This window comes from Schistocerca gregaria, chromosome 9 (genome assembly GCF_023897955.1).
Source record: "Schistocerca gregaria isolate iqSchGreg1 chromosome 9, iqSchGreg1.2, whole genome shotgun sequence".
NCBI lineage: Eukaryota > Metazoa > Arthropoda > Insecta > Orthoptera > Acrididae > Schistocerca > Schistocerca gregaria.
The window spans coordinates 90,554,359-90,567,311 of NC_064928.1; positions in this window are offsets into that span (position 1 = coordinate 90,554,359).

The following is a 12,953-nucleotide window of genomic DNA, read 5'->3' on the forward strand; positions in this document are numbered from 1 at the left end:
CAGTTGAAGCGGCATGGACATCTCTGAAAAGGGCCATCACAGATTCTGGAAAGAAAAACATAGGTACAAAGAAGGTAACTGCGAAGAATCCATGGGAACAGAAGAAATATTTCATTTGATTCACGAAAGAAGTAAATACAAAAATGTTCCGGAAAACTCAGGAGTACAGAAATACAGGTCGCCGAGGAATGAAATAAATAGTAAGTGCAGGGAAACTAAGGCGAAATGGCTGCATGAAAAATGTGAAGAAATCGAAACAGAAATGATTGTCGGTAAGACAGATTCAGCATACAGGAAAGCCAAAACAACCTTCAGTGACATTAAAAGCAAGCGTGATAACATTAAGAAGTATTCCACTGCTAAATGCAATGGAGAGAGTGGATAGGTGCAAAGAATACATTGAAAGCTTCTATGAGGGGGAAGATTTGTATGATGTGATAGAAGAGGAAAGAGAGGTCGATTTAGAAGAGATAGGAGATCCAGTATTAGAAAGCAAATGTAAGAGACCTTTGGAGGACTTACGATCAAATAAGGCAGAAAGGATGGATAACATTCCCTCAGAATTTCTAAAGTCATCGGAAGCAGTGGCAACAAATCGACTATTCACGTTGGTGTGTAGAATATATGAGTCTGGCGACATACCATCTGACTCATCATCATCATCATCATCATTTAAGACTGATTATGCCTTTCAGCGTTCAGTCTGGAGCATAGCCCCCTTATAAAATTCCTCCACCATCCCCTATCCAGTGCTAACATTGGTGCCTCTTCAGATGTTAAACCTATTACTTCAAAATCATTCTTAACCGAATCCAGGTACCTTCTCCTTGGTCTGCCCCGACTCCTCCTACCCGCTACTGCTGAACCCATGAGTCTCTTGGGTAACCTTGCTTCTCCCATGCGTGTAACATGACCCCACCATCTAAGCCTGTTCGCCCTGACTGCTACATATATAGAGTTCATTCCCAGTTTTTCTTTGATTTCCTCATTGCGGACACCCTCCTGCCATTGTTCCCATCTACTAGTACCTGCAATCATCCTAGCTACTTTCATATCCGTAACCTCAACCTTGTTGATAAGGTAACCTGAATCCACCCAGCTTTCGCTCCCATACAACAAAATTGGTCGAAAGATTGAACGGCGCACAGATAACTTAGTCTTGGTACTGACTTCCTTCTTGGAGAAGAGAGTATATTGTAGCTGAGCGCTCACAGCATTAGCTTTGCTACACCTCGCTTCCAGTTCTTTCACTATGTTGCCATCCTGTGAGAATATGCATCCTAAGTACTTGAAACCGTCCACCTGTTCTAACTTTGTTCCTCCTGTTTGGCACTCAATCCGTTTATATTTCTTTCCCACTGACATTACTTTCGTTTTGGGGATGCTAATCTGCATACCATACTCCTTACATTTCTGATCTAGCTCTGAAATATTACTTTGCAAACTTTCAATCCAATCTGCCATCACAACTAAGTCATCCGCATATGCAAGACTGCTTATTTTGTGTTCACATATCTTAATCTCACCCAGCCAGTCTATTCATTACAACATATGATCCATAAATAATATGAACAACAGTGGCAACAGGTTGCAACCTTGTCTTACCCCTGAAACTAATCTGAACCATGAACTCAATTTACCGTCAACTCTAACTGCTGCCTGACTATCCATGTAAAGACCTTTAATTGCTTGCAAAAGTTTGCCTCCTATTCCATAATCTCGTAGAACAGACAATAACCTCCTCCTAGGAACCCGGTCATATGCCTTTTCTAGATCTATAAAGCATAGATACAATTCCCTGTTCGACTCATAACACTTCTCCATTATTTGCCGCAAGCTAAAGATCTGGTCCTGACAACCTCTAAGAGGCCTAAACCCACACTGAGTTTCATCCAGTTGGTCCTCAACTAATACTTGCACTTTCCTTTCAACAATACCTAAGAAGATTTTACCCACAACGCTGATTAAATAGATACCTCTGTAGTTGTTACAATCTTTTCTGTTTCCATGTTTAAAAATTGGTGTGATTACTGCTTTCGTCCAGTCTGATGGAACCTGTCCCGACTCCCAGGCCATTTCAGTTATCCTGTGTAGCCATTTAAGACCTGACATTCCACTGTATTTGATGAGTTCCGACTTAATTTCATCCACCCCAGCTGCTTTATTGCACTGCAATCTATTGACCATTTTCTCCACTTCCTCAAATGTGATCCTATTTCTGTCATCATTCCTATCCCATTCTACCTCGAAATGTGAAACATTACTGATTGTATTTTCACCTACATTGAGCAACTCTTCAAAATATTCCCTCCATCTGCCCAAGGCATCCACAGGATTCACCAGCAGTTTTCCTTACCTGTCCAAAATACTTGTCATTTCCTTCTTACCTCCCTTTCGAAGACTGCTAATTACATTCCAGAATGGTTTTCCAGCAGCTTGACCCATAGTCTCCAACCTGTTTCCAAAGTCTTCCCAAGATTTCTTCTTGGATTCTGCAATTATCTGTTTGGCTTTGTTTCTTCCTTCAACATAACTTTCTCTGTCTACCTGAGTTCTAGTATGCAGCCATTTTTGATACGCCTTCTTTTTCCTTTTACAAGCTGCCTTGACTATGTCATTCCACCAAGCTGTTTGCTTCTTCCTGCTTTTACACACTACTGTTCCAAGACATTCTTTAGCCACTTCTAGTACTGTGCCCCTGTACCTTGTCCATTCCTTTTCCAATGACTGTAATTGACTACATTCAACTAACTGGTACCTTTCTGAGATCGCTGTTATGTACTTGTGCCTGATTTCCTTATCCTGAAGTTTCTACACTCTTATCCTCCTACATATGCACTTTCGGCCTCACAATCCTAATTTCACTGCAGATTAAATAATGATCAGTGTCATCAAAGAATCCCCTGAATACATGTGTGTCCCTCACAGCCTTCCTGAATTCCTGATCTGTTTTTATATAGTCAACGACAGATCTGGTTCCCCTGCCTTCCCAAGTATACCGGTGAATGTTCTAATGTTTAAAAAAGGAGTTTGTGATTACTAAGCCCATACTGGCACAGAAATCCAAGAGTTGTTTCCCGTTCCTGTTGGTCTCCATATCCTCTCCAAATTTACCCATAACTTTTTCATACCCTTCTCTTCGATTTCCAATCCTGGCGTTAAAATCACCCATGATCAGAACACTGTCCATGTTCTTTACTCTAACAATTACATCACTGAGTGCCTCATAAAAACTATCCATCTTATCTTGATCTGTCCGTTCACAATGCGAATATACTGACACAATCCTAATTTTCTTGCTAGACACTGCCAAATCTATCCACATTAGTCGTTCGTTTACATACCTTATTGCAACTACGCTGGGTTCCATTTATTTCCTGATGTAAAGCCCTACACCCCATTGTGCTATTCCTGCTTTGACTCCTGACAGGTAGACCTTGTATTCTCCCACTTCCTCTTCTTTCTCACCCCTTACCCGAATGTCACTAACAGCTAAAACGTCCAGGCCCATCTTACTTGCAGCCTCTGCCAGCTCTACCTTCTTCCCAGAGTAGCCCCCATTGATATTAATAGCTCCCCATCTCATTACCATTCGTTTGCCAAGTGTATCTTAGGAGTCCCTGGTTTGTCAGTTAGAGGTGGGACTCTGTCACCTCCAAAGGTCCGAGGCATTTTGCTCTGATTGTTGCCAGCATCATATTTAAAGTACCAGGGAAGCAGGTTGCTAGCCTTACTTGCTCCGAGTCCCATTGAGTTTTACCCCTAACGGTTGAGGGACTAACCGGTGGATTTGGTAGTCTTTGCCGTATGAGCACAAAGGTGACCACGACTCAGAATATGTCCGAGATGCCCAGCCTTATTCCAAAGTAACTGGTATCCTGACTGTCGGGACGACTTACTTGGCCACTCATACGTTGCCCGTGGTTCATGAACTAGGACATGACTACAGGAAACCACACCATGAACCACTAACATCTGACTTTCGGAAAAATATCATCCACACAATTCCGGAGCATGCAAGAGATGACAGGTGTGAGAATTATCGGAGAATCAGCTTAACAGCTCATGAATCTAAGTTGCTGACAAGAATAATATACAGAAGAACTGAAATGAAAATTGAGGATGTGCTAGGTGACAATCAGTTTGGCCGTAGGAAGCGTACCCAGAGAGGCAATTCTGAAGTTGAGGTTGATAATGGAAGCAAGACTAAAGAAAAATCAAGACACGTTCATAGGATTTGTCGACCTGGTAAAAGCCTCCGACAATGTAAAATGGTGCAAGATGATTCTGAAAAAAGTAGGGGTAATCTATAGGGAGAGACGGGTCATATAAAATATGTAAGACAGCCAAGAGGGAATAATAAGAGCGGACGGCCAAGAACGAAGTGCTCGGATTAAAAAGGAAGTAAGACAAAAATATATAGTCTTTCCCCCTACTGTTCAATCTGTACAACGAAGAAGCAATGATTGAAATAAATGAAAGGTTCAGGAGTGGAATTAAAATTCAAGGTGAAAGAATATCAATGATACGATTCGCTGGTGACATTACTATCCTGAGTGAAAGTGAAGAAGGTTACATGATCTGTTGAAAGAATGAACAATCTGATGAGTACAGAATATGAATTGAGTGTAAATCGAAGGAAGGCGAAAGTAATGAGAAGCAGTAGAAATGAGAACAGCGGGAAGCTTAACATCAGAAGTGATGGTCACGAAGTATACGAAGTTAAGAAATACAGCTACCTAGGCAGAAAAATAAACAATGACGGATCGAGTAAGGAGATCATCAAAAGCAGACTAGCAATAGCATTCCAGGCCAAGAGAAGTCTACTAGTATCAAACATAGGCCTTGATTAGAAGAAGAAATTTCAGAGATCGTCTGGAGCACAGCATTGTATGGTAATGAAACATGGACTATGGGAAGACCGGAACAGAAGAGAATCGAAGAATTTGAGATATGGTGCTACAGACGAATGTTCAAAATAGATGGACTGATAAGGTAAGTTAGGAGGAAGTTGTGCCCAGATTCGGAGAGGGAAGGAACATGTGGATAGACAGGATGATAGGGCATCTGTTAAGACATGAGGTAATGACTTCCATGGTACTAGTGGTGAAAATTTGTAGAGGAAGACAACATTGGAATACATCCATCAAATAATTAAGGACGTAGGTTGCAAGCACTACTCTGAGAGGTAGACTGATGATCCCTGCCCCAACCCCGAAAAAAAACGCTTTTTCTGCCCTCCTGATTTCCTCGGTCCTGTGATGTGATCACGGGAGAGTGCAAGATTATCAAATGAGTGCTTAAACGCAACACTATCGACGCCACACGTACAACTTTGTTGACAAGTTTACATATCTACCTGTCAGAAACTTCGATGCCAATTCAACCTAGCGGCTTTTTCACGCCTGAAGGTAGGCAAACGCAACCGAAGTGTGTCGAATAGGTTGCCTAACGCACAGGCGCTAGAGCAGCCACCAGGTACTGAGGGGGAGTGAAATGTGGGTAAGAGCGGCTGTGACGATTTTCCCATCCTGTGACAAGTCCACGTTGGCGCTGAGCAGAGTTGTGGTGTTATTCAGTGCCAATGTGACATCATTAACCTACCTTACACGATCGTCTGGGCTGTGGCCCATTTTTTCTGATCAGTCGATACGTAGAAGCTGTCAGCGTCGCTGAGGGTGACGTCGCAGGGCAGCACGGTTTTGCGACATTACAGAGGAAGGTTGTAGGCAACTTTGATCCATATTTGAAAAAGAAGCATCGTAGTGGCAGAGAATTAAAGGGTTTCGAAAAAGAGATCCTTTAATTTTGTGTTGTTGTTGTGGTCTTCAATCCAGGGACTAGTTTGATGCAGCTCTTCATGCTACTCTATCCTGTGCAAGCTCCTTCATCTCCCAGTATCCACTGCAACCTACATCCTTCTGAATCTGTTTACTGTATTCATCTCTTGGTCTCCCTCTACGATTTTTTCCCTCCACGCTGCCCTCCAATACTAAATTGGTGATCCCTTGATGCCTCAGAACATGTCCTACCAACCGATCCCTTCTTCTAGTCAAGTTGTGCCACAAACTTCTCTTCTCCCCAGTTCTATTCAGTACCTCCTCATTAGTTGTGTGATCTACCCATCTAATCTTCAGCATTCTTCTGTAGCACCACATTTCAAAAGCTTCTATTCTCTTCTTGTCCAAACTATTTATTGTCCATGTTTCACTTCCATACATGGCTACACTCCATACAAATACTTTCAGAAACGACTTCCTCACACTTAAATCAATACTCGATGTTAACAAATTTCTCTTCTTCACAAACGCTTTCCTTGCCATTGCCAATCTACATTTTATATCTCCTCTACTTCGACCATCGTCAGTTATTTTGCTTCACAAATATCAAAACTTATCTACTATTTTAAGTGTCTCATTTCCCAATCTAATTCCCTCATTATCACCCGATTTAATTCGACTACATTCCATTATCCTCGTTTTGCTTTTGTTGATATTCATCTTATATCCTCCTTTCAAGACACTGTCCATTCCGTTCAACTGCTCTTTCAAGTCCTTTGCTGTCTCTGACAGAATTACAATGTCATCGGTGAACCTCAAAGTTTTTATTTCTTCTCCATGGATTTTAATACCTGCTGCCGTCCGGAGTGGCCGACCGGTTCTATGCGCCGCTGCAGTCGCAGGTTCGAATCCTGCCTCGGTCATGGATGTGTGATGTCCTTAGGTTAGTTAGTTTTAAGTTGTTCTAAGCTCTAGGGGACTGATGAGCTCCGATGTTAAGTCCCATAGTGCTCAGAGCCATTTGAACCATTTTTAAATACATACTCCGAATTTTTCTTTTGTTTCCTTCACTGGTTGCTCAACATACAGATTGAATAGCATAGGGGAAAGTCTACAACCCTGTCTTACTCCCTTCCCAACCACTGCTTCCCTTTCGTACCCCTCGACTCTTATAACTGCCATCTGCTTTCTGTGCAAGTTGCAAATTGCCTTTCGCTCTCTGTGTTTTACCACTGCCACCTTTAGAATTTGAAAGACAGTATTCCAGTCAACATTGTCAAAAGCTTTCTCTAAGTCTACAAATGCTAGAAACGTAGGTTTGCCTTTCCTTAATCTAGCTTCTAAGATGAGTCGTAGGGTCAGCATTCCTACGGAATCCAAACTGATCTTCCCCGAGGTCGGCTTCTACTAGTTTTTCCATTCTTCTGTAAAGAATTCGCGTTAGTATTTTGCATCTGTGACTTATTAAACTGATAGTTCGGTAATTTTCGCATCTGTCAACACCTGCTTTCTTTGGGATTGGAATTATTATATTCTTCTTAAGTGTAAGTGTATTTCGCCTGTCTCGTATATCTCGTCCATCTTGCTCACCAGATGGTAGAGTTTTGTCACGACTGGCTCTCCCAGGGCCGTCAGTAGTTCCAATGGAATGTTGTCTACTCCGGGGGCCTTGTTTCGACTCAGGTCTTTCAGTGCTCTGTCAAACTCTTCACACGCAGTATCGTATCTCCCATTTCATATTCATATTCATCTACATCCTCTTCCATTTCCATAATATTGTCCTCAAGCACATCGCCGTTGTATAGACCTTCTATATGCTCCTTGCACCTTTCTGGTTTCCCTTCTTTGCTTAGGATTTTCCATCTCAGCTCTTCATATTCATAGAAGGGGTTCTCTTTTCTCCAAAGGTCTCTTTAGTTTTCCTGTAGGCAGTATCTATCTTACACCTAGTGAGATAAGCCTCTACATCCTTACATTTGTCCTCTAGCCATCCCTGCTTAGCCATCTTGGGCTTCCTGTCGATCTCATTTTTGAGACGTTTGTATTCCTTCTTGCCTGCTTCACTTGCTGCATTTTTGTATTTTCTCCTTTCATCAATTAAATTCAGTATCTCTTGTGTTACCCAAGGATTTCTAGCAGCCCTCGTCTTTTTACCTACTTGATCCTCTGCTGCCTTCACTATTTCATTCCTCAAAGCTACCCATTCTTCTTTCAGTGTATTTCTCTCCCCCATTCATGTCAACTGTTCCCTTATGCTCTCCATGAAACTCTGTACAACCTCTGGTTCTTTTAGTTAATCCAGGTCCCATCTCCTTAAATTCCCAACTTTTGCAGTTTCTTCAGTTTTAATCTGTAGTTCATAACGAATAGATTGTGGTCAGAGTACACATCTGCCCCTGGAAATGTCTTACAATTTAAAACCTGGTTTCTAAACCTCTGTCTTACCATTATATAATCTTTCTGAAACCTTCTAGTATCTCCAGGGTTCTTCCATGTATACTAGCATCTGTTATGATTCTTGAACCAAGTGTTAGGTATGATTAAGTTACGCTCTGTGCAAAATTCTACCAGGCGGCTTGCTCTTTCATTTCTTAGCCCCAATTCATATTCACCCACTACGTTTCCTTCTCTTCCTTCTCCTCCTGTCGAATTCCAGTCACCCATGACTATTAAATTTTCGTCTCCCTTCACTAGCTGAATAATTTCTTTTATCTCATCATACATTTTATCAATTTTTTCACCATGTGCAGAGCTAGTTGGCATATAAACTTGTATTACTGTAGTAGGCGTGAGCTTTGTGTCTATCTTGGCAACGATAATGCGTTCACTATGCTGTTTGTAGTAGCTTACCCGCAGTCCTATTTTCCTATTCATTATTAAACCTACTCCTGCATTACTCCTATCTGATTTTGTGTTTATAACCCTGTAGTCACCTGACCAGAAGTCTTGTTCCTCCTGCCACCGAACTCCACTAATTCCCACTATATCTAACTTTACGAGCCCGAAGAGTCTCTACATTTGGTACCAGGGTTGCGTAGACAAGAGGCATGGAATTGGTCCGCCTCTACCAATCCATCGGTCACCGTATCTGTTGTTGAGAAGCGTACGAACACTTCGACTGAAATGTGCTGGAGCTCAATCGTGCATGAACCACATGTTGTGTCGTACTTGTAAAGGTACGTGTTCTAGCAGCACAGGCAGAGTATCCCGTATGAAATTATGATAACGTGCTCCATTGAACGAAGGTGGAAGAACATACTAACGATACTAAACTGAGCTCTAACATGGAAATTAAGCGTTTCCGGACACATGTCCACATAACATCTTTTCTTTATTTGTGTGTGAGGAATGTTTCCTGAAAGTTTGGCCGTACCTTTTTGTGACACCCTGTATTTCTCCATGCAACTTCGCTTTATAAACTAAATTTTAGCCTCACACTGAATTTTACGTTTTCAATCATTGTACCTCGGAAACGGATAAAGATATTAAGAAAATATTCAAGATTTCTCTAGATGGGGATCTTAGGTACGTATCGTAAATATTACACCCATTTGCTGAGCGCATCTGTCTTCGGTCTTAGAATCTCCAGCTGGGCCTTGGTACCCTAAAACCATGTTGTTGTGGTGTTTCTCGATAACAGATTAATATTTTTGAAAATGGAAAGACGACACTTCTAGGTACAAGCGTAGAGGAGCTAACGTTAAAATCTGAGCTACTTATCTTCGGTTTCCGCAGTCTCGGCGTGGCGCAGTCCTGAGCAGGCGCCGGCCGAGCCGGGTCGAGAAGTCGGGGGGCCGCGCCGCCTTCTACCTGTTGCGGTGGCGGTTGCGTCGCCCGCGGGGGAAGGGGGGCCGACAGCGCGAGCCGGCACGTGCCGGCGTGACGTCACGGCGCGTCACGCGCATAGGAAATCGATGCGCGCAGCGAGCAGCGACTGCCGCCTCCCCCCGACCGGCCGGTGGACGCTGCCGCCCCCACCTCCAGCACGCGGCCCTCCCCTCCCCTCCCCACCCCTCCCGCGCCCAGCCTCCTGCATTGTCTCGGCCGCTCGGCGCCGCTAAACCGAAACTGGGCCAGCGCGTCAAATGCCCCACAGCGGCGGCCGAATATTAAGGTCCCCGTAAACCTGGGGCGGGTAGGAATCCTGCACGTGTGCGATGCACTTGCACGCATGCAGTAAACAGGTGTTCTGCGTGCACACAGGGCAAGCTGGCCACCCGCTTCTCTCCCCTTCCCACCATACCGTCTCTCCGCTTCTTCCACTGTAATACGTTTTGTTTCCTGGCCTGCTTTATTGAATGAAGGAATAAGGTTAGTACGAGTGCTTCAAAGAAATCATGGTTTGAAAGAGTACCTATTACCTACGATACGTTGTATTTAATTATCACAGGTGGAGTTTACAATACGTTTAATGTCCCCAACAAAATTTCTACATGCAGACAAACGCAAACAGTTACGTAAATTTTCATTACTGATGTTTGCTCTTAACCGAGACTTAGTAATTTTCATCACAGAAAAAATCTCTCGCAAACGTATGTCGAGCCAAACATATTATCTTCGTGGCTTCACGATGGAGACGAGGAAACTCTTGCTGTGGAAAGTTATGATAAAAATCTATTACACGTCTTGCCAAAAGGAACTTGTCTCTCATACGAGAGTTACGCTGACGAATCTACAGTGTAGATCTATTAATTCCATTTGCAAACTGGGATGAATATCATCTACAGAAACAGCAAATTGTCTCGAGAACTATTCAAAACCTTTGGATAAGTATGATGTATCCCCAAATCGCTTGAGAATTTCCTCTTTTATTGCACTAAGTACGGAAACATATTGAAATTTATTATAATGGCGTTCAATATTAAACTTCCAATGACCAGCGAGAATACTGTCACATATCATACATTTCGAATTTTGACGTTTTTGCACAAAGAAAAAATGATTCTCCCATTCCTTTTTAAAAGATAGCAAATCTCCATTTCTCCGTTTCCTTGATTCACTCTGCATTTTCCGGTTCTTGAAATACAACGTTCACTACGTAGTGGTCGCTTCGCTTCAACGTCCACAGCTTTAGGTACGTTGTCCAAGACGAGACGCACACTAGCGGCTGCGACGGGTCGCTACGTGACGTCAGAAGTTACCTGCTGGCGCATGCGCAGTTCGAGTTTGGGATGTGACGCGCGACTGTTGCGGCAGCCAGAAAGACGTCGAGCCAGTCAAGGAAAACTGATCCCAGCGCCGCTAATGTAAATAAGATAATCAAACTACACGTACCTTAGCGTCACTGCGAGTTTTTCAGCTGCAATGATAGGTTTCTTGACCCCGTCACACGATTTTCTCTGTATGTCACTTTCTATAAGTTCCAGAACATGACCAAACTGGCTGACACTTAATCTGAAATAATGTCTGTATTTCGTATCGTCATTTAAAGGTGCCTATTAATCAAAATGTTGTAACAGCCTTCATCGCCATGTGTCGCAAACAGACAATGAACCTTCTTCTTTTTCCTTTTGTTGAGGAGCCACAACAACGTAACTGTGTCATCGTCTTCTTCTTGCTTTAAAATATCTAACTACTTTAAAGTGAAATCGAATGTGGCTCAACTTCTCTCCATCATGTCAATGACAGACCGCAGCTTGGGAAACACGCGCAGCTACTGGCAAGTGAAGGTCAAATACAGCTGAGCGATAGATGGCATTCCCGTGCGTACTTATCGCATGATGCACTGTAAAGCAGTAATGCGAAACTCACGGGACGTAATACTCAAACCCAGTGTCGCTATGATTTACCTACCACACCATACGAAAAATGTAATTGATGGCAAGGCGATATTAAACTAATTTGAACGTTTTTTCGCTCTGTTGAAAAACGTATATTTTTGACATTTGTTGGTTTTGTTAGGACGTCTACTTCTACTTAGGTATCCTCGTCCAGGTTCAGAAGAAAATACTAGAGGTGAGTAATTTATCCTCTTCCCAAGAATGAGAAGAAAATATATTGAAGGCAGCATGTCTCTACTTTTAAGAAACCTACATTTCGTGGCATTTTCAATGAAATTGTCAAGAGCATATGGAGAAATATTAGTAACCCATACCAGAGAAATATATGACAAAATGGTTTCATTAGGTCCAAATGTGTCAGCGAAACAAAACAAATGCATTCTCTATCGTATGATGACCACACGATTCACGTTGCGCGCCGACAGAACTGGCGGCCAGTCGCGACGCTCCCGGAGATTTGTGAGCCCAAATCTCGGAAACGGAGATCGATATCACTCTGATCTCAACTTTAAAAATAATTTCGATATGTTAGCTTCTTTGCATCGGCAACGATGTATGACCTAACGTGAACCTTATGCAAAGTAGCCAGCGACCACATTTTTCACTGCACACAATTCAAACGTTATGCAGTAGGTTACTTGTAAATTAAGTATCGAAATAACTGGGACGAATATCGGAAAAATAGACACCTCGTTATGAAGCTGTGATGTGAAACTGTAAGATACGCAAACATCAATTTTTTCTGCCTTTTACTTTCTCCACAATCGATTGAGAAGTAATACACAGCGAAAAAAACACGCAAAACCGGAAGAGATACTTTTAAATTTTTTAAAGTAAAAGGAGAATCTGTATCGAAAAACTAACTCTGGGTGCCGATGTAGCTTTGTTCCATTTACATACATAATTTTTTACAGCAAGAAAATCGGAATTCTTATCTTTCTTATGTATTTGAATCCGCCGCCGCCGGCCAGAGCTTGGGAAACGGCGACGACTCCTGTCTTGTTGCGAGCTTGACGCCGTCTGCCAGGGTGGGGAAAGAGAAGGGGAGGGGGGAGCGTCGCAGTCGCAGCCAACTGTCGCGTCTTGCACAACGCAGCTTTAGCCTGGCACTACACTGCCGCAACCTGCCGGCTGTGGCCACTGTCCCATTCGACGGTTGCACGCGAGGAGCACACGTGCAGCGCTGTGCGCTCATGAGCCGCGTGCAACGTTTGCCCGCCCCTGCCTTAAACGATTAACCATTTAGTCAAACTCAACTATGCTTGAGCAAGCAATAAAGGAACAAAAGAAGAGTTCGGAGTAGGCATTAAAATCCATGGAGAACAAATAAAAACTTTGACATTCTCCAATGACATTGTAATTCTGTCAGACATGGCAAAGGACTTGGAAGAGC